This window comes from Antechinus flavipes, chromosome 6 (genome assembly GCF_016432865.1).
Source record: "Antechinus flavipes isolate AdamAnt ecotype Samford, QLD, Australia chromosome 6, AdamAnt_v2, whole genome shotgun sequence".
NCBI lineage: Eukaryota > Metazoa > Chordata > Mammalia > Dasyuromorphia > Dasyuridae > Antechinus > Antechinus flavipes.
This window is the reverse complement of record NC_067403.1, coordinates 143,472,151-143,495,561: the sequence shown is the minus strand read 5'-3', so window position 1 is coordinate 143,495,561 and position 23,411 is coordinate 143,472,151. Positions and strand designations below refer to the sequence as shown.

Below are 23,411 nucleotides of genomic sequence, written 5' to 3'. Positions count from 1 at the left end.
GGAAATTGAATAGATGCCCATCAATAGGAGAATGGCTGAATAAATTATGTTGTATGAATGTTATAGAATATTATTGTTTTGTAAGAGACAGCAGGATGAATTCAGTGAGGCTTGCAGAGACCTACATGAACTGATGCTAAGTGATATGATCAGAATCAGGAGATCATTATACACAGCAACAAGAAGACTATATGATGATCAATTCTGATAGATGTGGCTTTCTTTAACAATGAGATGATTCAAACCAGTTCCAATTGTTTAGTGATGAAGAGAGCCATCTACTCCCAGAGAGGGGACTGTGGGAACTGAATATGGTTCACAACATAGCATTTTTATTTTTTTGTTGTTTGCTTGCATTTTATTTTGCTTCTTTTTCTTTTTTCTTTTTTTTTACTGTTGTGATTTGATTTTTCTTGTGCAGCATTATCATATAAATATGTATGCAGACATTAGATTTAACATATATGTCTACCATGTTTAACATATATTGGACTACTTGCCATCTAGGGGAGATTATGGAGGAAGAGAGGGAAAATTGGAACACAAGATTTTGCAAGGGTTAATGTTGAAGAATTGTCCATGCTTATGTTTTGAAAAATAAAAAGCTTTAATAAAAAAAATAACAGTTGGTATATAAAAACTCTCAGAAGAATCAAGATAGCAAAGGGAAGGCAGGGGCTCATTTGAGCTCTCACCAACACCCTTCCAAATACCTTTTAAATAATGTGTCAAAAGCACCAGAACCCACAAAAGAATTAAATGAAATAATTTCCCAGCCCTAGACAAATTAGAAGATCATCAGGAAATATTTCTTGCACCAGTATAAGAGTGAAGTGCAGTCTAGCACAAACCATGTCCCATCAAACCAGCAGTAGGCCTTAGGGGTGAATGTCCTGAATCAAGGGCATTGGTGGCAGTTTCTGGATCTCTTAGCATACACATGGTAAGAGAGCCAGATAGTTGGTCAGCAGGAGATCATAAAGGTCTTTTTGCTGGAATGGAGGGCTGGGCCCTGTGATATTGCCCATACCAGGATTGAGGTTACAGTCCTATGTCTCAGGCCCACGAAGGAAAAGCACTGGCACATCAGAACTTGGAGCCACAGGGAAGCTGGAACTTTTATCACAGTTCCAAAGTGGGAAAAAATGTGGGTAGTCCTCATACGCCAGAGCACAGAATAGGACAATAGTACATACACTTCTTAAATAACACCACCTTGGAAATAAGACTATTTACAGGTCTATAAAATTACCTTTGAAAACAAGTGCACAAAAAAGAAAAAGGAAAATGTAAACAAATATACAAAAACTTGAAGCTTGAGACAATGCACCCTTCAATCCAAAAACAGAACCCCAGTTTATCTTAAAATTAAAAGTCAAGAAATAGGCTGGAAAAATGAACAAACAGCAGAAAAAATTTTGACTGCAGAAAGTCACTATAGGGATAGGAAACATCAAAACAAATATTAAATTTAAAATAAACTCCTTAAAGTTGCAAAAAAAAAAAAAAACATACAACAGTTGGTCTAAAATATGTTTCCAAAGGTCTGTGACACAGTATCTCATCAAAACACACATGGGAAAGTGGACTCTCTTTAAAAATACATTTCATAAGGAGATAATTACCAGTTTCTAATTTCTATAAGTCATTTTCTTCTATTTGTGAGGAGTTCAAGAAGATCCTTCTAGTATGGTATATTAAGTTTGTGGCAGAGTCATGAGTGCAGCTTGTCACCAAGCTAACACCTGATCTGGAATACTATCTAGGAAACCAGTGGGAAGATAAGAAATCCAACATTCTCTGGAATCAAGTGGGTGTGTAGATGAGAAGAGGCAAAGGGTCAGAGATTTGGTCAAAGATGAAGATGAGACTTCTCCATTTAACCCCTTCTCATTGATGTTCTGGAAAGACAATAGCTCTAATTTCTGGAGTCCTCTCAATCTAACTTTTATGTTTTTATCCTTGACTCAGTGTACAGAAATCACTCAGTCAAACTCTTTTTCCTGATTTTATTTCATTTCTTCCTATGGTTTTCAAATATTTTTGTATTTATTCCAAGGCTTATAAGTGGATTGATTGAGTTACATTCTCACCCAGGTAAGGTATCAAGGCTTACTTGATCATTATATTATTTTTGTTTTTGTTTTGGAATATGATATGCAGTTGAAAAGAGAATCCTCAGAATTGTGGTTTATTTTTACACATGTAACTTATAGAGAATAGTGTAATTGCCTGGGCCAAGAACTAAAAAATGAGTAAGGCAAAAATATTCTTACAAAGCATTGAAAACATATATGGTATGCATTATGACTATAATATTATCCCTGGAGTTTCAAAATGAATGTTGTTCTAATAATGTTATCAGCTGTGTGTCATAGAGAATAAAACAGTTTCCAGAGAATTAAAGCTATGAGTTCTCCAAATAAGGATGGAGAGATCTATGATTGGCATGAGTAAGCTACAGAATATACAAAGAAAAAATTACAACAAATTGTACAAGAAAAAAATTAATATCAGAGAAAAGCAAGACTATGACATTAATAATTTCAATAATAATAGGCGGTGTTTATGTACTGCTAACTTTGTACAAGGCAATACACTAAGTGCTTTACAAATATTTTGTTTGATCCTCACAACAATCCTGTGAGGGAGGGGCACAAGATTGGCAAGTTAACAAGTGCTTCCTTATTATTTATGCAGTGTCAGTGGACATAGAGAAACCACCCAGAATGTGATCTTTTGTATGAATTTGAGGGAAAAAGATGGGCAAGAGCACACAACATAAAAAGACATGAATAGACTCTGATTTGCATAACTAGATGGTATCTTCACATTGATAAAGTCAGATTCATTGAATGTATGTGAAAAAGAATGTGGGTTTATCTTGTAGTGAGAATGAATTCTTGACAGGTATACAAGTACCTAACTATTAAGTAAGTAAGAGAAAAGGCCTTTGATGCTTTTGTGAGGAACTGCTATGACATACTTATAAGGAAAAAATATATATGAATCTAGCTGGATAAGAAGGTAAAAAGGGATTGTGCCCTACTTTATTAGAAAAACATACTAATGAAATAATGAATCTTTGAAAGTTTCACAATATAAATATATAAACCTATTCAATGAATTTGCCTTGTATGCCAATTTTCTAAATGAATGATGATCCCCAAAGAAACCAGGTCACACTACCACTTAACAAACTTTAAATTACTTTTTTTTTTTTTTAATTTGACAGTTGAGGAAGTAGTCTATTAAACTTCTCTGTAAGTGGAGAATAAAGCAAATGTGTTGTCATGTCTGAGTGCACATACTGTCTAAAATATTTGCTTTATCATTCTTGTCTTTGTTTTTCTGTTTGCTGAAATTGTTTAAAGAAATGGATTTGATGCATTTTTTTTTCATTCAAAAGCAGTCAAAGTAGGGGATGTTTTTCCCTCAAAGCAATAGAATGGCAACAAGATAATGAAACATAAATAATCAAATGTAAACAGAATGTTACATAAAGTCTGCAGAGAGTGGCAGATGCTGTTCATTTTGGAGTCCCCTGGCATCAGATTAAAATAATTTTTCTTATCTGGATGAGGCAAAAGGCCCTTATGAACATTTATCATACTCAAGTGAAATATCTTCTCATATTAAACATGCTTTCCCTTGCAGGATGCCTGAGGCTCTAGCTTGTTTTGTTTCCCTGATCTCAAAAATGCTCAATAAGTCTCTTTATGAATGTACATTTTGGGAGATCTTCCAAGGCCTGGCTCAATCAATAAGCAGCCATCTCTATCGGAAATATAGTACTGAACATAAGAAATATGTTCTGTTGTAAGGTTGAATTTTGTTCCTCTATTAATTAAACTTTTAGTTTTTCTGTTTTGCCTGCAATTTGATTTCCACCAGAGGGAGAAAATATAGAAAGGTTAAATAAATATTTCTTACTATTATTCTTTTTGAATACAGGAATGCTAAGGCATGATGGCAATTTCTCTGCTTTAGCTTACCCAAATCAAATTAATATATTATGGAAAGAATTATGTCTATATATCTATATATCTATATCTCTTTTCCCTCCAGAAATGAGTCAGCTGACTAAAATAGTGCATAGGGAAATCCCATTACCTTTATTTTCAAAGCAATTTAGCTGGTGAAAACCTGAGCCACAGACACTAATCTAGTAAAGCATTAATCTCTTTATTCAGCTATCATTGAAATAATAAATACTGACTATTACTCAGTCATCCTTAATGAGAAGCATGGGAGAGATTTAAAGGAGAAAAAATTCTTTGTCAAGTTAGCAACAAATCTACAGAATTCCATTTTTCTTCAGTATAGTGAAACCAAATGTTTAAGCTTCATGCTTCCATGGAGTTTCATACTTTGATGTAGGTGAATGTAAAAATCAAATGTGTGCATAATAAGCTTACACAGAGAGAATTGATTATTTTGAGACTAACTATATCTTACAGTACAAAAATAAAAATTTCACATAAACTAAAGATATGACAACTCTAAAGATCTTGTGGAAAATTAATATTGTCTAGCAAATACATACCCTCTGGATTTTACAGAAAAATTAAAGGAATAATTGATGTTTGAAAACTTTTGTTTTCTGCTGAAGTGATAGAGTTGAGATACCCGAATCATGGTCTATTATTTTCATTCTTTATCCCCAAAGTCTTGCCAGACTTCTAGAGAAGGGCTTGAAATATAGCAATCAATCAACAAGTATTTATTAAACACTTAACTCTATTGACAAACATTTGTATTTAGGTTCTCTGAATATAGAGCCGCAATACATTGAAATAGCTAGTTTCCATGGGTTCCCTATACCCTATTTATACCATTATGAACATATATGTTTCTAGTGCTTACTGTATGCCAAGTATGCTAAGCAATGAAGATAAAAACAAAGGCAAAAATATTGGTATTTTCTTTTAAAGAGCTCATATTATAATGGTGGAGATAACATGTAAATAACTATATACAGTATAAATGGAAATTAATGGAAGGAACTGGGGTAGAAGAGTGTGGAAAAAGTCTCTGGCAGATGATGAGGTTTGAGTTGAGTCAGGAAAGGGAAGAGGCAGAAAGGAAAAGAAAAAAGCATTCCAGGAATAAAGAACAGATAGTACAAAAACAAGGAGTCAGGAAATAGAGTACCATGTTTAAGAAATACCAAATAACTTAATGTAAAAATATCTACATGGTAGAGTAGAATTAGGAACTGGAATCAAGAAGACCTAAGTTTCAATGCAATCTCAAGACAATAGTTATTAAGAAGTCACTGGTGTTTAGCAATAAAGTGACATAGTTATATCTATGCTTTAGCAAATCACTAGGGCACTTGAGTTAAGGATAAATATAAGATAAATATAAATGTGAGGAGAATTGAGGTAGATCCTAAATTAGAAGGCTATTAAAAATGTCGTATGGCCAGGTGACAAAAACCTTTACCACTATAATGGTTAGGTGAGTAGAGAGAAAAGGAATGTAGTACCTTTGCCAGGACTTAAGTGCTTCTAGTAAAAATGAATTTGCAAATCTAATTTTCAAAAAAATAAGCAAATTTCAAATCAACACTGTATAAATGCTCATATATTGAATTGAAAAGAGAAATGAGGATGCAAATTAGAAAACTGTGCATGTATACACACACACACACACACACACACACATATCCCCTACTTCACATGTAAAATTTAGAAAGTTAAGAGTAGAGATTTCTAAAATGTTATATAAGTCACTTAGAAATTTATATAAGAAACCAGGGCAAGCAAAAATAATAAATGGCCTTGGTTGCCTTTTCATGAATATATTCTTATGGAGAATAGGGATGTTTTACTATGTACATATCTATATCTATATCTATATCTATATCTATATATATATATAGATATATGTATATCTATCTAGCTAGCTATCTATATTTCTATATCAGTGATATGTGGTAGGTTGGAATCCATTGCTGAAACATGGTTCTAGAAGAGTAAATTTCATTGAAAGGGAACAGAATTAGAAATAGAGAAGAGAGAAGCATTGCAAATGAAGAAAACATATTGAGGTAAGTAAATCTGGGGACTAGATAATGGAAGCAGAATAGAAGACATAAAGAAAAATCAGCAGATTCAGAAACTGAATTGTTTCCAGAACATACTAAAAAATACAAAGACAGAAAGAAATATAGCTGAAGAGTTAGAAATTCATGATGCAGAGTTATAGAATACCCAGATCCTAAAGCATGAGGGAAATTTCTCTGCCTTAGATTAACCAAATTAGATTAATAAATTATGGAAAGAATTATATCTATATCTCATTTTCCCTTCAGAAATTAGTCAAGTGACTAAAATAATGAATTTGAATGAAAAATATATCTTTATTTTCATTAACTCCTTGCTAAAATTCAATTATGAATATAGGTAATAAGCCATAATGGGATTAGCAGTGTCTCTGACTTTATCACCAATAGAAAACAAATTTGGCCGAATCCTATACCAGTAGCACGAGATGGATAATGTATCTGTCTCTTCCAACAGTTTCTTTCTAAAAGCTTGTAAAGCCAAGTTCAAAAAGATGTCACCAACATGGAGAATTCTGGCATAGTATCTGCTTGAGTCTTCCATTTTCATAGCAATGCTCCAGGTCAGATACTACATGATGAAGAGCTGATTCAGTTGAAGTAATACATATAAGGTGTTTTGCAAACTCTAAAGTGCTATGCAAATGTTAATTATTAATAACATAATATCAGCATATTTTATTAAAGAAGAATCAGAATAATTAAAGTCTGAAAAAAATAATAAAATTAAAGTTCAAATTACTTGAGGATGGTGAGAAAAGTTTATCTCTGGTTCTCTTATTCATTTTTTGGTCCATCTCCTTTCCATCAACACATTGCCCTCAGTTTCTTACTGGTTGAGCTTGAAAAATCTCAGCTAGATTACTGACAAAAATAAATTCTTAAAGGTAGAGAACTGATCCCAGCTGGTCTCCAATTCCCCTATTCTTGGGTCAGAAGTTCTTTATCCTTCTAATTTGTTCTACATGTACTTTCCCAATCACTCCCCACTGATCTAGCTACTTTCTTGTTTCTTAGCAGTATTAGAAAAAAATTAATTTCTTTGAGGTATTTAACATTTGACTTATACAGTGTTCTTATTTTACAGATTGAAATCCAGACTTTTATTTACTAGTGCATGTTTAAAAAGTTTTTAGGTTAAAGAGGCTTGAGGAAAATAACTATTCCACCATCTTGCAAATTATATGTATCCTGAAATCTCTTGTATTCTTGAATAATTTTGCTGATTGTATCAAACACAACACTATACAGGCATTGATCTTGGAGCTGATTCTCTTAATTTCCCTGTAGTTGGCATGGATAAGAGAGAATATATTTGAACATATGATGTAAGGGTCCATTAGAGAGGTCAGGCAAGTGCAACTGAGATGTAAGTTCCCCATATGTGATTGGAGTTGAGTACTTAGGAACCTCCTTCCTGAGTGGGACCTCCAGCCATGGCAGGAATCCTAAAATCTCACTCTGAGATCTTGTCAAGTTCAGGAGGTAATCTTCATCATGAATTGGCTTGTTCCTGTGACCTCATAGATCCGATATAAGCTCAAAGCAGGAAGCACTCTCTCTCTTTTTCCACCTGGAGCTTGGCTTGGGGAGAGGTACTAGGAGTGCAGGAGGTCATAGAGTGAAGTGTAAACAACATGAATAAAGTCTAAACTTGTCTGCCAAAACCATTGGGTGCTCTGTTGTGCTAAACTGCGTCGTTATGAGATAGCAGCCGGAGGATTTCTGAGGAATTCAGGATAGATGAGCCATTGTTGAGTGCAAAAATGGCCTCAACATATGGCGCCAGACGTGAGACGTAATAATATATCATTAAGCTTTGAAATATTAATTATTAAAAATTGATATTCAAGAAGACATAAAAGTTCCTCATCCAGAAGAGAAGGCACAGATACATTATGGGTCAATCTGTGACCAGACCCAAGAGTAGAGTTGTAAATACAGAGCAAGTTTATGAGTTAAAAATTAGAAGGGGTGATTCTTTAACAAAAAACACACCAGAAGAAAATGAAAAGCAGGAGGAGTGCTCCCCAACCCCAAAAAGCATTTATCCTTCATTAGAAAGCTTATCAGGACATGTGCCTCCAGGTAATCAAGGCAATAAAGAAAACTACCTCCCACACCCCTTAAGTACAGCTCAGAAAGAGAATATGGGTGGTGGGATTAAACAGAAGGAACAAAAGATAGAGGAACTAAACCTTTAAGCAGAATTAGAAGATAAAGCAAAGGCCAGGTTACAGCAATTAGACCAGGAAGTACAACTCAGGCAAAAAGCTGAGGTGAAAGACAGAGAAAGGATTAGATTAGAACAGAGAAGAAAGCCAGAGCCCAGGCTACAGGTTGAGCCAGAGAAGAGACAGGAGATTGCTTTTCAAAGACCAACTGTTTTTCCTATTGAGCTCAGAAAAAAACATCCTCACATAGCTTTACAGGAAGGGTTAATGAAGGCAGCTGCTGAAGAGGAAGATACAATGCCCTGGTATTGCCTTTAATACTCATAGTATTCTATTGGTTCTGCTAATTTTAATCTTTATCAATCTATTTAAGTTTTTATAGTATTTTTCTGAAATCATACTGCTAATCATTTCTCATAGAACAATAATATTCTATAATAATCATATGACACAACTTATACAGTCATTCTCCAAATGATGAGAATCCCTTCAATTATAAATTCTTTGCCAACAAAAAAGAGGTGTTATAAAATGCCCTTTTATGAAGAGATCATTTCACTTTTTAAAAATATTTTTGAATATAGAATTAATAGTGCTATTGATGAGTCAGAGTATGCACAATTTTATAGCCTTTGATGTCTAATTTCTAAAATGGTTGGATCAATTCACAACTCTTTCAACGATGTGCATCAATGTCCCAATTTTCCCATATCTTCTCCAACATTTATTATATTACTTTTCTGTCAAATTAACCAATCTGTGGTAGTACCTCAGAATTATTTTAATTTGAATTTCTTGGATAAATAATGTACAAAAAGCTAATGAAGAGAATACCCTGAATATCAGAATCAGCTAAATGAAAAGAGAGGCATAAAATTCATTGAAGAAAATAAACTTCCTTACAAGGTAGAATAAGACAAATAGCAAAATAGATTACAAAGGCTTGCTGAAGAAAATGATTGCTTAAAAATTAGAATTGAGGAAATGAAAATTATTGACTTTTTGAAAAATCAAAAAACAATAAATCAAAACCAAAAAAATGAAAAAATAAAATACCATATATCTTTTTGGAAAAATTGACTTGGAAAATAGACTCAGGAAAGATAATTTTTAAATTATTAAACTATCTGAAAGCCATGGTCAAAAAAAGAGCCTAAGCATCATCTTTCTGAAAATTATCAAGGAAAACTTCCCTTATTTATAGAACTAAAGGGCAATATAGATATTGAAAAAAAAATCACTGATCATTTCTTGAAAAAGATCCCAAAATGAAAACTCCCAGGAATATTAAAGCCAAATTCTAGAGTTCCCAGATCAAGGAGAAAATATTATAAGCAGTCATAAACAAGCAATCCAGATGTCATGGAGCCATAGTCTAGAAAACAGAAGATTTAGCAGCTTCTACATGAAAGATCTGAGAGCTTGGGGTATGATATTTCAGAAGGCAGGGTAGGTAAGATTATAACCAAGCATCAACTACCTGGCAAAATTGAGTATAATCCTTCAAGGAAAAAAAAATTGGATAAGCAATAAAAGAGAGGGTTTTCAAGTATTATTGGTGAAAAGACCAAAGTAGAACAGAAAATGTACTCAAATACAAAATTCAAGAAAACCATAAAAAAGTAAAAAAAGAAAGGGAAATCATAAGAGACTTAATAAGGTTGTAATGTTTCCATTTTTACATGGAAAGATGACAAAGTAACAAGAATTTTCTCATTATTAGGGAAGAGGTTTGAGTTGAATATAAAGGAATAACATTTAAAAATAAAATTAAAGAGTAAGAGAGGAATGTACTGGGGAAAAGAGAAAGGAAGAGGTTGAATGAGGTAAATTATCTTGCATAAAAGAGACAAAAAAACAGTGGAGGGGAACAGGAAAAAGTAAGGGATAGTGAATGCACTGCATTCTTATCAGAATTGACTCAAAGAGGGAATAACATACAACTCAATTGGACATATCAATCTTATTTACCCTACAGAAAACTAGGAGCGAAAGGGAAGAAGAGAAGGAAAGAAGTGAGAGAAAGGATGACAGATTGAGGGAAGTTATAGAATAAAAACAGTTTTGAGGGGGCATATGATGAAAGGAGAAAGAGAATAGAACATATGGGATGTGAGCAATAGGATGGAGGAAAATATGGTTAGCCAAAGTAACTGAAACAAATTTTGAACCATGTTTTCCCAATGAAGGCCTCATTTTTCAAATATGAAGAGAACTGAGTTGAATTTGTAAGAATGAGAGTCATCTGCTGTCAATAAATGATTGAAAGATATGAATGGTTTTCAGATGAAGTAATTGGGACTATTTGTGCCCATATGAAGGACTGATTTGACTCACTATTGATTGGATAAATACAAATTAAAACAATTCTGAGGTACTAGCTAATATATATTATGTTGATTAGTGATACATAAAAGGGGAAATGACAAATGCTGGAGGGATTTGGGGAAAATGAGACATTAATTCATTGTTGGTGGGGCTGTGGACTGATATGATCATTCTGTGGTGCAATTTGGCTATACGGCTAATAAATCATGCATACTTAGCAAAGTTGCTATAGAGTCTATACCCCGAAAGAAATAAAAATACCAAAAGCAAAAGAGTCAATGTACAAAAATGTTTATAGGAGTACTTTTCTGGTTGCAGAGAGAGGATTCCCATTAATTGGGAAATGGCTGAACAAACTGTGGTGTATAGTTACGATGAAATACAGTTGTAATATAGAAAAAGATGAGCTCTCAAAAAAACTTAGAACTACAGAAGCTAAGGCAAAGTGAAATGTACTTTCTACAAAGTAACAGCAATATTATAAGATGATCAGTTATGAATGACTTGACTTCTCAGCAGTACAATGATTTAAGATAGCTCAAATGGAATTAAGATGAAAAATTCTGCCAATCCCAGATAAGGAACTGATGGTATCTGAATATAAATATAAATTGAAGCATATTTTAAAAAAACTTTATTTTTCTTAAGAATTTTTTTCTGTTTTCTTTTACAAAGTGACTATATTTTGATAATGTAGACTATATGGAGTTGCTTATCTTCTTCATAAGAAGTGTGTGTGTGTGTGTGTGTGTGTGTGTGTGTGTGTGGAGAGAGAGGAAAGGAGAGAATTTGGAAATCAAAGTTTTATAACTAAATGTTTAAAAAAGTTTTTATATATAATTAGGAAAAATAAAATACTAAGAAAAAGTGTTTTATAACTGCATTCATATAGTTTCTGGGTTTGCCTGCCAGGTAGACTCACAAGTATATTATGTAGACTAGGTTTTTTTTAAATAAAATTGTTTTTATTTCTTGTTGTTGGACTTTGGTGGTAATATATAGAAATGTTTTATTTGAGTTTATGGGGATTTACATTATATCCTGTAACTTTGCTAAAGTCATTAATCATTTAAAGTAGTTTAATCAGAACAAAAGGAAAAAAAAAAACATGGAAGGGAAAAAAGGAAAAAAAGAAATGAACATAGGATGCTGATTTGCATTCAATCTTTATAGTTCTTTTTTCTGGATGCAGATAGCATTTTTTGTCCATATTCTACTGGAATTACATTGGATCACTGAACCACTGAGAAGAACCAAGTTTTTCACAGTTGACTGTAGCTCATTCTTACTGTTTTTGAATACAATGTATTCATGAATCTACTTGTTGTGTCAGAATCAGTTTATACAAATCATTCCAAGCCTTTCTAAAATCTGCTTGTTCATCATTTCTTATACAACAATAATAATTCATTGTCTTCATATGCTACAACGTGTTCAGCTATTCTTCAATTGATGGGTATCTACTCATTTTCCAATTCTTTACTACTACAAGAAGAGCTACTACAAACTTTTTGCACATGTGGGTTCTTTTCTCTCCTTTATGATTTCCTTGGGTACAAATCCAGTAGTGGCACTGCTAGGTGAAAAAGTATGCACAATTTTATAGCTCTTTGGAGAGAATTCCAAATTGTTCTCCAAAACAACTGGATTATTCAACAACTCCATCAACAATGCATTAGTGTCTCAGTTTTCCTATATGCTTTCCAACATTTATCATTATCTTTTCCAGTCATCTTACCTAATCATAGAGGTGTGAGGTGGTACCTCGTTTTAATTTGTATTTCTCTAATCAATAGAGCATTTTTCAAATGACTATAGAAGGCTTTAATTTTGTCATCTGAAAACTGTCTGTTCATTGCCTTTGACCAGTTATCAATTGGGGAATGATTTGCATTTTTATAAATTTGACATAGTTCTTTATATATTTTAGAAATGAGGCCTTACACTAGCTGTAAAATTTTTCCCAGCTTTATACTTTCTTTTAATCTTGTTTTTGTTGGTTTTGTTTGTGTAAATGTTTTATTATTTATTTAATATTATCAAAGTGGTCCATTTTGCCTTTCATAATAGTCTCTCTAGTTCTTCTTTGGTCATAAATTCATCTCTTTTCCAAAGATTTGATAAATAAATTATTCTATGTCCTCCTAATTTGCTTATGGTATCACCCTTTATACCTAAATCATGTACCCATTTTGACCTTATTTTGGTATGCTATAGTATGCTATAGTAGTATATATATAGTAGGTCTATGCTGAGTTTCTGACATATTATTTTCTAGTTTTCCCAGCAATATTTATGGAATAATAAATTCTTATTTCAGAAGTTGGTATTTGGGGGTTTATCAAATACCAGATTGCTACAGGCCTTGATTAATGTGTCTTGTGTATAACTCTTCCACTGATCCATCACTCTATTTCTTAGCCAGTACCATATAATTTTGATGACTCCTGCTTTATAATATAGTTTTAGGTCTGATACTGCTAGTCCACTATTCTTTTATTTTTTTTTTTTCATTCATTCCCTTGATATCTTTGACCTTTAGTTTTCCAGATGAATTTTGTTATTTTTTCCCTAACTCTATAAAATATTTTTTTGGTTGTTTGCTTAGTATGATACTGAACAAGTAGACCAATTTAGGTAGAAATGTCATTTTTATTATATTAGCTCAGCCTATGATACTTTTCCAATTGTTTAGATCTGAAAGTGTTTATGTGAAAAAGTGTTGGTTTTTTAAAAATTTTGTTCACTGAATTTGTCTTGGCAGGTAGACATCAAAATTATATAGTTATTTTATTACAGTTATTTAAATGGGATTTTTCTTTCTATCACTGCTGCTATTTTTAAGCTTTAAAGTTAAGTTGGAATCCTCCATGGCTACAGGTAAAGTAGCTTCCATGCTCTACTTCAAAAACTTATTGCATTGAAATCACAGGGACAGCCATCAGACGTGAAGAATACTTGAGAGGTTTCACAAATTTCTCTCTCTACATTTTTTGTTCATGTATAGAACTGAAAAATATACTATTTAGCTTAAAATAGGCAACTGTTTAGAATAATTAAAGAGAATAATTCTGTTAAGGTTGTCACAAAAGCTATTCCAAATGTTTTAAGACATCTCATATTCTCTTGGATAAAAGAGAAGACGTCCCAAAATTCTACCTGCGTTCATGGTCTTATTCTGTATCATCAGAAGCTTGTGATTTATGCATATATAATATATAACATATTTATATCTCCTTTACTCATATCTTTCCTACTTAGTATCATTTTCACACCTATATCACAATGGATTATAATTAGAAATATTCTTATATGTAGTCCTCATAATAACCCAATAGATAATGTAAGAAATACTAACTCTAGTAGTCAGAGAGGCAACCAAAACACAATAAAAAGAGTTTCCTGAACCCTCATAGAATGTGATTCTAAACTTAAATCTAAGATTAGGGTTTTATTAGGCCCTCCTGACTTACAGCCACAAATTTTTTCATTCCACACTAAAGTTGCAATGACTTTTTTCCTTATATACATATTGTGCTCTGGATCTGGTTTTCCAAACCAGATTCTCCAGGTTTTTATTTTCTGCTCTCCAAGTATTTCTAAGGATTTCCACAAATATTCAGAGATTTCATGTGATTTTGATTCCATTTTTATCTCTTTTGGTAGCAGTGAGATGAAGGCAAAATGGTGGGCAGATACAATATATAAACTAAATAAATCAAAAACTGAGTCAGATTTAGGAGAGAAGTGTAACTGCAAAATTTACCGTCTGAATTTCTTACAATACTTTATACCTTTCTAACAAAACTAATTACTTCCTTGGATCATAGATATCCCCTACTAGATATTTTATCTCCTCTTCTAGTTTATAATATTCTTCTAGTCGAGGAACCTAACCTATTCAACTTTATTCAATTTAATTCAAAATATCTATGATCCCTTGATTACTCAATGCATAATATGGTGATTAGGAACTCATTAAAAAGTTTACAAAATAAATACAGAAATATAACCTTTTCATTTCACTTGCTAAATATTAGTTTTTGCAGCTTTTTCTGTACTCCATTTTTAGCTAATGTTAAAGGCAAAGTAGAAAGGAACCATGTTGTAGTAGAGGCAGTGATAGAGAGCTGACCTTTCAGCTAGGAAGACATGGATTCATATCTTCCCTTTGAACTTATCCTCTTATTTACTACAGGTAACTTCCTTTAATAATAAATTTCTTTTTTTTTAATTTTTATTTAATAATGACTTTATATTGACAGAACCCATGCCAGGGTAATTTTTTTCAACATTATCCCTTGCACTCGTTTCTGTTCCGATTTTTCCCCTCCCTCCCTCCACCCCCTCCCCTAACAATAAGTTTCTGAGATGATACTTTGTATTAGTAGCGAGAGTTCATTTACTGAGAGTTGCCTTAATTAATACCTATACTTTCTGTCATCTTTTAAATGTCATCCCTTATTTTCTTCCTTTATTTCCCCATCAAAAATTGTTTTTTTTTTTAAATTTCCTCAGAACTTCCATAGGATTCTCTACCTTTCCAAGGGCCAATAATTGTATCTTATTTTCACTTTCACATCATAGTTAATGTGTATGTGTTTTATCACTGTACTAACTAAATTACAGAACAGAGGCTGTATCTAATATCTCTCTATGTTTCTGGCTCTCTCTCTGTGCATCTACCTCTGTCTGTCTATCTGTCTATCTCTCCTCTCTTTCACATACATATACACACACAGAATTTGAAGGCATATATTGTCTTTATTGATTTTTACCAATGTTAATAATATGCTAAACTAAGACTTTACTTTCAAGGTGACAGTAACACCAACAAGCATTATATATGAATTTGTTTGAGGATTTTTTTAGTCCTTTTGATTAACGTTTTGACTGGAAAAGCTCATAGTTTTCCACCACTTCTTATGTCATATGCATATGCTGTTAATAACTTATGAGTCTGAAAAGGCATGTGTACAAATGGGATTTATTGTAGCTGAACTTGATAAAAGACCAAAAGTAAATAATGGATTTATATGTTCATCTTTGATTCTTCAATTTCTTATAAGAACTTCTTGCTTGGTCATTTAATGTCAAGTAACATTTTAATTTATAATTGATAAAAGCAAATGTTGAATAGAGGAAAAAATGTTTTAATAGTTGAATTAGTAGAACAAAATTGCTAACATATACATATTGAGCCAAAGTAAATATACTTTTGTCTAATATTAAGCACTTAATTATGAGAAAACATTTCATTAGTTGCATCTCTGAATTTAATAGAATATTTAATGAATGGTCATTTAAAGTGAATTGGCACATTTAGTATAGCTTAATAAATTATTAAACATAGCAATGTAATGGTAGAAAATATGTTTAAATTTATATTCAATCAAAATATAATCTTATTATTTATTAAGGTAGGTTTAATAATAATCAAGGTACACTTAATTAAGAGTCAACCTCAGACTCAGAATAAGGAAGTCCTCATGTGCTTAAATGTTCCTTGTACTATATCAGTCGGTGTGATCTGACATAAGCAAGTTAATATCTTAATATATCTCTAAATGTCTCTGAAAACCTAAGGCTGATCTCTATTGGTAGAGGGAATTTTTTTCATTGACGTTTCAAATTTCAGCTAAAATTTCACTTTCTGCAAGAGACCTTTCCTAGTCTTCTTTAATCTTTAGTTCTTTTTTCTCAGAGACTATCTCCAATTTATCTTAAATATATTTTGTTTATACATAGTTGTTTATATATTCTTCCCCTTAAATTATAAGCTCCTTGAGATGAGGACCTATTTTTGTTTGGTTTTTTCCCTTTATACTCTCAACATTTAAACCAGTACTTGGAACATAGTAGATATTAGGAGTCTAAATAGGTGTCTCCCTCTGGGCAGTGGTTCTACCACTTCCTGCTACCACCTCTAGCCACTATCCTGAAGTAAGAAGACCTTAGACCATGGGTATGCTAGTGCTTTGAATCTTCTATCTCCTTCTGGGTTCACTATGTCCCCTGTAGAGAAAGCTGCTAAAGGTGTTTGGGAAGTTGCTCCAAAGCAACAAATTTCATCTCTACCAGAAAAATACATTTTCTGCCTCGTACAGCCAGTCTATTCTCCTAATGAGGATATGGAGAGCCTCCAGGACAAAAAAGAGGACCCTTCCTTTGATGTCAGGTATTCCTCCTTCGACCACACCTGTTTTTTGAGGGTAGAAGAATGGCACACTGTACTGAATGATGAACATGTTTTTAGCTAGTCATACTGTTCATATAATAAACACTAAGCTCCTATAGATCATAATCTTAACACCACTCCACACCCTCTACCACCTGATTCCTCACTCCCATGTCACTCAGTTTTCCTACTCCAAAATCTTCCCAGTCATTCTACTTTGCCCTATTGGCTATGTCATAGACAACAAACTTTCATTTTTCCTTTCCACTCCTTCCATCTATTACTTCTTACTGAAATCTGATTCCCCTCTGATGACACACTTTACAAAACTAGCTACATCTTTACTCATTCTCCTTGGATCACTAGTCAAGGCATTAAAATAAGGACGTCTTTGCTACCCACTGACATTTCTACATTCCCCACCCCTCCCCCCGCATTTCCATCATTCAGTAATGTCTTTTCCTTTGAGCTTCATGAGATACATATCATCTAATCAAAATCATGATAGCTGTTGGCACAGATCACTTCCCTTCTTTTCTCATTTTTTGACTTTGAAACCTGGATTACAATTTTTCTGTCCTACTTACCTCTTGTCCTTATACTAGAGGACTTCAACTTACATATTGATTCATCCTCAAATATTAATATTTTCCTCTCATGAACTGTTCCTTCACTCTATCTCAGTCACATACAAAAATGGTCCAACCCTGCCATCATGTAAAATGTGTCATTTCAGTGTTCTAGAATTTCTATATATATGCTGCTGAATGAAGGTGGAGTAAATTAGGCAACCTTTCTGACTATTTATTTTATATAACCTTACTTAGGTTACTCCTGTTATGAAATCATATTTATACTTCCTTTATACTTACTATCCTCCTTTCCATGGTGGCTGTTCCAAACCTCATCTCTCCTTAAATTGTCCATGGCATCTTCTTCTTACTCTTTCAGCTAAAAGTCTCACCTTATATTTCAGAGGAAAAAAGAGGCCATTCAGCATTAAGTGCCTCATCTTTTATCATTCAGATAGATTCTAGCACTTTTTACTCCACTCTTTCTTCACATAAGGAAGGAACCTTATTTCTTACTAGGGCAGACTTCTCTAGATATTCAATTTTGTCTCCTTTAACGTTCTTCCTCATATCTTATAATCTCACTTCAGACCTTGTCATTCCATTGAAAATGCTATGTCAAAAGTTTTAATGATTTTTCAGTTGCCAAATTCAATTGTCTTTTCTTAATCCTTCTTCTTTGATTATTCTGTGGTGTATGATACAATTGATCACTGTTCCTTTATACTCTCTTTTGTCTATGTTTCCAGGATTCCACTCTTTCCTCTCTCTACTTATTGCTTTTTCTATTTTCTTTGCTGGATATTTCTCAGATCATGAACCCTAGCATTAGTCCTTATACACTTCCATATAGAGTCCTTTCCTGGCCCTTCTTGTATTCTCTTTTTATATTACTTTTGGAGTCTCATCAGCTCCCATGGATGTAATTACCATCTCTAGGCAGATGAATTAAAAATCTATTTATTCTGCTTTAATGTTTCTTCTGACCCCTAATTTTATATTTCCAACTGTCTTTCAAACATATTTAACTGGATGTCCAATAAATATCTTACATCCAATATACCTAAAGGAGAATTCATTACTCTTGATCATAAATCTTCCTTTTCTTTACATTTTCTATTGTTGTAGAGGAAAAAAAATATCCTAATTCCTCAGGCTTGCATCCTAGAATTATCCTGGATTCCTCACTATCTCTCACTTCAATCTTTTGCCAAGGTCTATAGATTTTACTTTTGCAGTAGCTCTTGAATATTTCTTTCTTTGACATGCTACTACTATAAGACAGGACTTAAATCTCTTCCTCAAATTTCTTCTTACTCCAATCCATCTGCCATTCATCCACCAAAATGATTTTCTTAAAGCACAGTTCTGATCATGTTATCCACCTCCTCAACATACTTCCTAATGTCTCATGAAGCAAATATAAAATACTCTTTGACATTATAAGTCATTTATGGTTCTGACTTCTGAAGGCTGAGCAAAGAAGTTGGAGTAAGGGAAGCACCACAGCCAAACTTTCCCAACATTTCCCATCCTAAACAAATTTAAATTAATACTTCACCTTGAAATTCTAGAATAACAGAACCAGCAAAATGTTAAACTAAGACATTTCTTTCCAACCCAGGATAACTAAGAACATCTGAATTATACATTGGGGTGAAGGCTGTCCTGAAAAACACATAATGACATCACCAGCTATGGATATTTGAGGCAATGGCAGTGGTAGCAGAAGCTTTAAGAATTCTTAAGCCAAAGATGATAAGGAAAATTGGCAACTGGTGAGAAAGACATTACAGAGAAACCTTGACATAACATAACATAAAACATAGCATGGGACCAGACAGTATTTTCCTAGCAAGTCCATTGCCTATAATTTCTGTATGACAGTTCAAATGTAAAGAGGAGCAATTGTAATCTCAAGAGATCAGGGATCCTTAAAAGCACATCACTTATGTCAGAAGAGAACATAGATCCTGGGAAGCAATATTGCTTTACAACTATAAGGGATTGAGAATTTTGCCTGGGAAGGGACCAGGGCACATACCAGAAGAGCAAGAACCACAGTTTCCAGGGCTATGCTACTTTAGGAACTTACAAATTCTCAGAACAGAATTCTCAGAACTTACAAATTCTCAGAACAAGTTCTGAAAACCACTGGTCCAAAATATTTTAAGCTTAGGATAATAACCCACCTTCTTGAGTAAACTTTAATATATAAAGGAAAAAAAAACCTTAAAGATAAAGATAAAAGTTAATAAACAGGCTAGAAAAATAAGCAAACCAAAAAAGCAACAAAAAAGAAACCGTGAAGCTTAAAGTTAATATTATAATAAAAAAGTTCAAGATACATATAATCTCAGAAGCCAATTATACTTTTTAAAAAGCTAAAAGAAAAGACTCAATAAAAAGTCAATTGGGCACAAATCAATAAGAATTCTTGAAAGAGTTAAAATAAAGGTTAAAAAGAATGGTTAAAAAAAATTAGGTGAATAAATAAGAGTGATGCAAGAAAATTATGAAATGACAATTGACAATTTGATCAAAGAGGCAGAAAAGTGCTGAAGGAAATAACACTAAAAAAAAAAAATGACCAACTAGTAAGAGAAGCACACAAACTGAATGAAGAAAATAACTCATTAAGAAGTATAATTTGGCCAAATGGAAAATAAGGTACACAAGGTCACTCAAGAAAAGAATTCCATGAAAATTAGAACTGGGCAAGGAGAAGCTAATGACTTCATGAAACAGAAAGAAAAAATGAAACAAAGTCAAAAGAATGAAAGAAAATAGAAGAAAATGTGAAATATCTCATGGGAAAAAATTGATCCGGAAAAATACATTGAGGGAAGATGATTAAGAATTATTGAAAGGTCTGAAGCCAAAAAAAGAGCCTATATATCATATCTTAAGACATTATAAAGGAAAATGGTCCTGCTATCCTAGAACCAACAGGTAAAATAGAAATTGAAAGGATCCATTTGATCATCTTCTGAATGAGAACCCCAAATAAACACTTCCAAAAACATTTTAGACTTGCTCCCAGGTGAAAAGAAAATATTCAAGCCATCCAAAAATAAAATATTTAAATATTGCAGAGCATCAATTAAGAAACATGATTTAGCAGCTTCCACATTAAAGGAACAAGGTTTGGAATATGAAATTGTAGAAAGCAAAGGAGCCTTTCTGATAGGAATATCCTTGTCAGAAAAATTGAGTATGATTGATGAAAAGAACATAGATAAAAAATTAGACTTTTGGATGTAAGACTCGAGAGAAGCATAAAAAGATACACATGAAAAAAAATCATGAATCACTCAAAAAAATTGAAATATTTATGTTCCTATATGAGAAGATGATATGTATAATTCATAAGAGCTTTATCATATTGAGGACATTTAAAGGGCCTTTTCATAGATAGGAAGAATAAAAGTGAATTGATTGTGTTAAGATAATCTATATGAAGCCAAGATGGTAAAGTCAGGAGGCTGCCCAGCTCTTCCAGTTTCTTTGTAAAATCATATGAAACTAAGCTTCTGAACAGAGTCTAATGGAATGAAACCACTTTCCAATCAAGATACACTGAAAAAACTTCAAGAAAGGTCACATTCACTGAGGTGAAAAGGGTGTCCATCCCAGGTCAGATAGATTGTGGAAAAGCTGCTAAAAGAATAACATCCTCAGTCCTGGCTCAGTAAAGAAGCAAATCCAGTACCAGTTTAGAAGGCAAACTCTCCTAAACAGAGCACTCAAAAATACCCCTTGCAAACACAGTGGGCCTCTCTGCTCAAAGCCAAGACTCAGAGCTGCACAGGAAGCTTGGGACAGCAGCCTCTTTACCCCAGGAACAGAAACAGAGTTCCACCTTAAAAGTAAAAAAAAAAAAAAAAAAAAAAAAAGGAAATACCAAAAGAAAAGAAAATGAGCAAGAAATAAAAAAGTACCTTGACCATAGAAAGCTATTATGGTAACAGAGCAGATCAAAACACAAACTCAGATCAGGACAGAATATCCACAGAAGAAATTACAAAGTTACAAAATCACAAAATTTATCTCAAGCCTAAAGAGACTTCTTGGAAATGCTCATAAAAGACTTGAAAAGGCAAACAAGAGAGATAGAAGAAAAAATAAGAAAAGAAATGAGAGGTATACATGGGAGAATAAACAATGTGGAAAGGAAAGGAAAAGGAAGAAATAAAATTGCCAGAAGAAAACAAATTCTTAAACAGTAGAATAAACCAAATGGAAAAAGAGATACAAAAAATAACTGAAGAAAATCCCAGATTAAAAATTATAACAGGGCAAATGGAAGCTAATGACTTTGTGAGAGGAAAAATCAGTCAAACAAACTAAAAAAATCAAAAATGGAAGAAAATATGAAAAACTCATTGGCAAAGTAGCTGATCTGGAAAATAGATCTAGAAAAGACAATTTTAAAAAACTGAAAGCTATGATCAAAAAAAGAGCCTGGATAGCATTCTACAAAAGGTCATTAAGGAAAATTGTTCCAATATTCTAAAAACAGAGGAGGAACTACTCAGTGAAAGATTCCATTGATCACCTCTAGAAAGAGATCCCACAAGAAAGCCCCAAGGAATATTGATGCAAAACTCCAAGAGGATAATCTCAAGGGAAAAATACTTGCTGCAAGTATTTGCAGCAAGCTGCAAGATAAAAACTATTCAAATATGAAGAAGCAACAGTCAGGATTATTCCTGGAAGCTTCTATAATAAAGTATTGGAGGACTTGGAATACTATATTCCAGAAGGAAAAGGACCTGGGATTACAAACAAGAATTAACTTCCCAGTGAGACTCAGCATCATCTTTTAGGGGAGGAGATAGAAGTTCAATGAAATAAAAGACTTTCAATCATTTATATTGGAAAAAAAAAAAACAGAACTAAACTACAAACACAGGATGCAAGAGAATCATAAAAATATAGACAGGGGAAAATAGATATTTAAATGTTAAATTGTTTACATTCCCAGATGAGAAAATGATATTTGTAACTTTTAAGAACTGTATCTGTCACTAAGGCAGACTGAGGGTGTAGTTGTAAATGGTCTGTGATGTGATGACATCGAAGAAAAAGACAACAAAGGGTAGAAAAATGTCTGTACTGGAAAAGGTGGAAAGAGGAGGTATAAAGGGACAACTAGTATACATTAAGATGTGCAAAAGAATTATTATGATCCAGGGAATAAAAGGAAGGGAAGGAGCATTGTCTGAAGTGTGATCACATCAGTTTGGGCTTTCAGAGGGAAGAATTTAATCATTCAGTTGTGTATAGAAATGAGTTTAACCCTATAAAGACATAAGAGTAGAAAGAGAAAAAGAAAAGGAAGAGACAGGATAAAAGGAAGTGGAGAAATCCTACAGGAAAATGTAAGAGAATGAGGAACAATTGCTTGAAGATAAAGTAGTGGGTGGAGTGGGTAAAAAAAAAAAAACAGAATTAAGGACAGGGTGGAAAGAGAGAACAAAAGTATATACAGGGGCAAAAATAGGATGAAGGGAAATACAGAGCTGGTAATCATAACTGTTAATGTAAATGGAATGAACTCTCCCATAAAATGGAAGAAAATAGCAGAGTGGATTAAAAAACAGAAGCCTACAATATGTTGTTCACAAGAAACACATTTGACACAGAGACACACTAACAAAGTAAAGTAAAAGCCTGGAAGAGAATTTATTATGCTTCAGTTGAATTAAAAAAAAAAGCATGGGTAGCAATTCTGATTTCAGATAAAGCACAATTAAAAGAGATAATGAGGAAAACTACATCTTGATATAGGGTAACATAAACAATGAAATAGTGATAATACTAAATGTATATGCATCAAGTGGTAGAGCAGTGAAATTCCTAGAGAAGGTTTTAAGACAGTTATAGGAACAAATAGACAGCAATTATATTGGTGGGGGTCTCAACCTCCTGCTCTCAGAATCGGGCAAATCTAATCATAAAATAATCAAGAAATACATTTGGGAGGATAATAGGATGCTAGAAAACCTAGATATAATAGCAATCTGGAGAAAATTGAATAGGGGGCAACTATGTGGCAGAGTGGATAGAGCACCAGTCCTGAAGTC

General features: G+C 33.0%; 1 protein-coding gene across 2 annotated transcripts in view; it reads right to left on the bottom strand.

Moving 5' to 3' along the window:
* The window catches only part of GRID2 (glutamate ionotropic receptor delta type subunit 2), a 1,896,723-nt gene that overhangs the window by 1,096,018 nt on the left and 777,294 nt on the right, over positions 1-23,411 (bottom strand). The window lies entirely within an intron of this gene.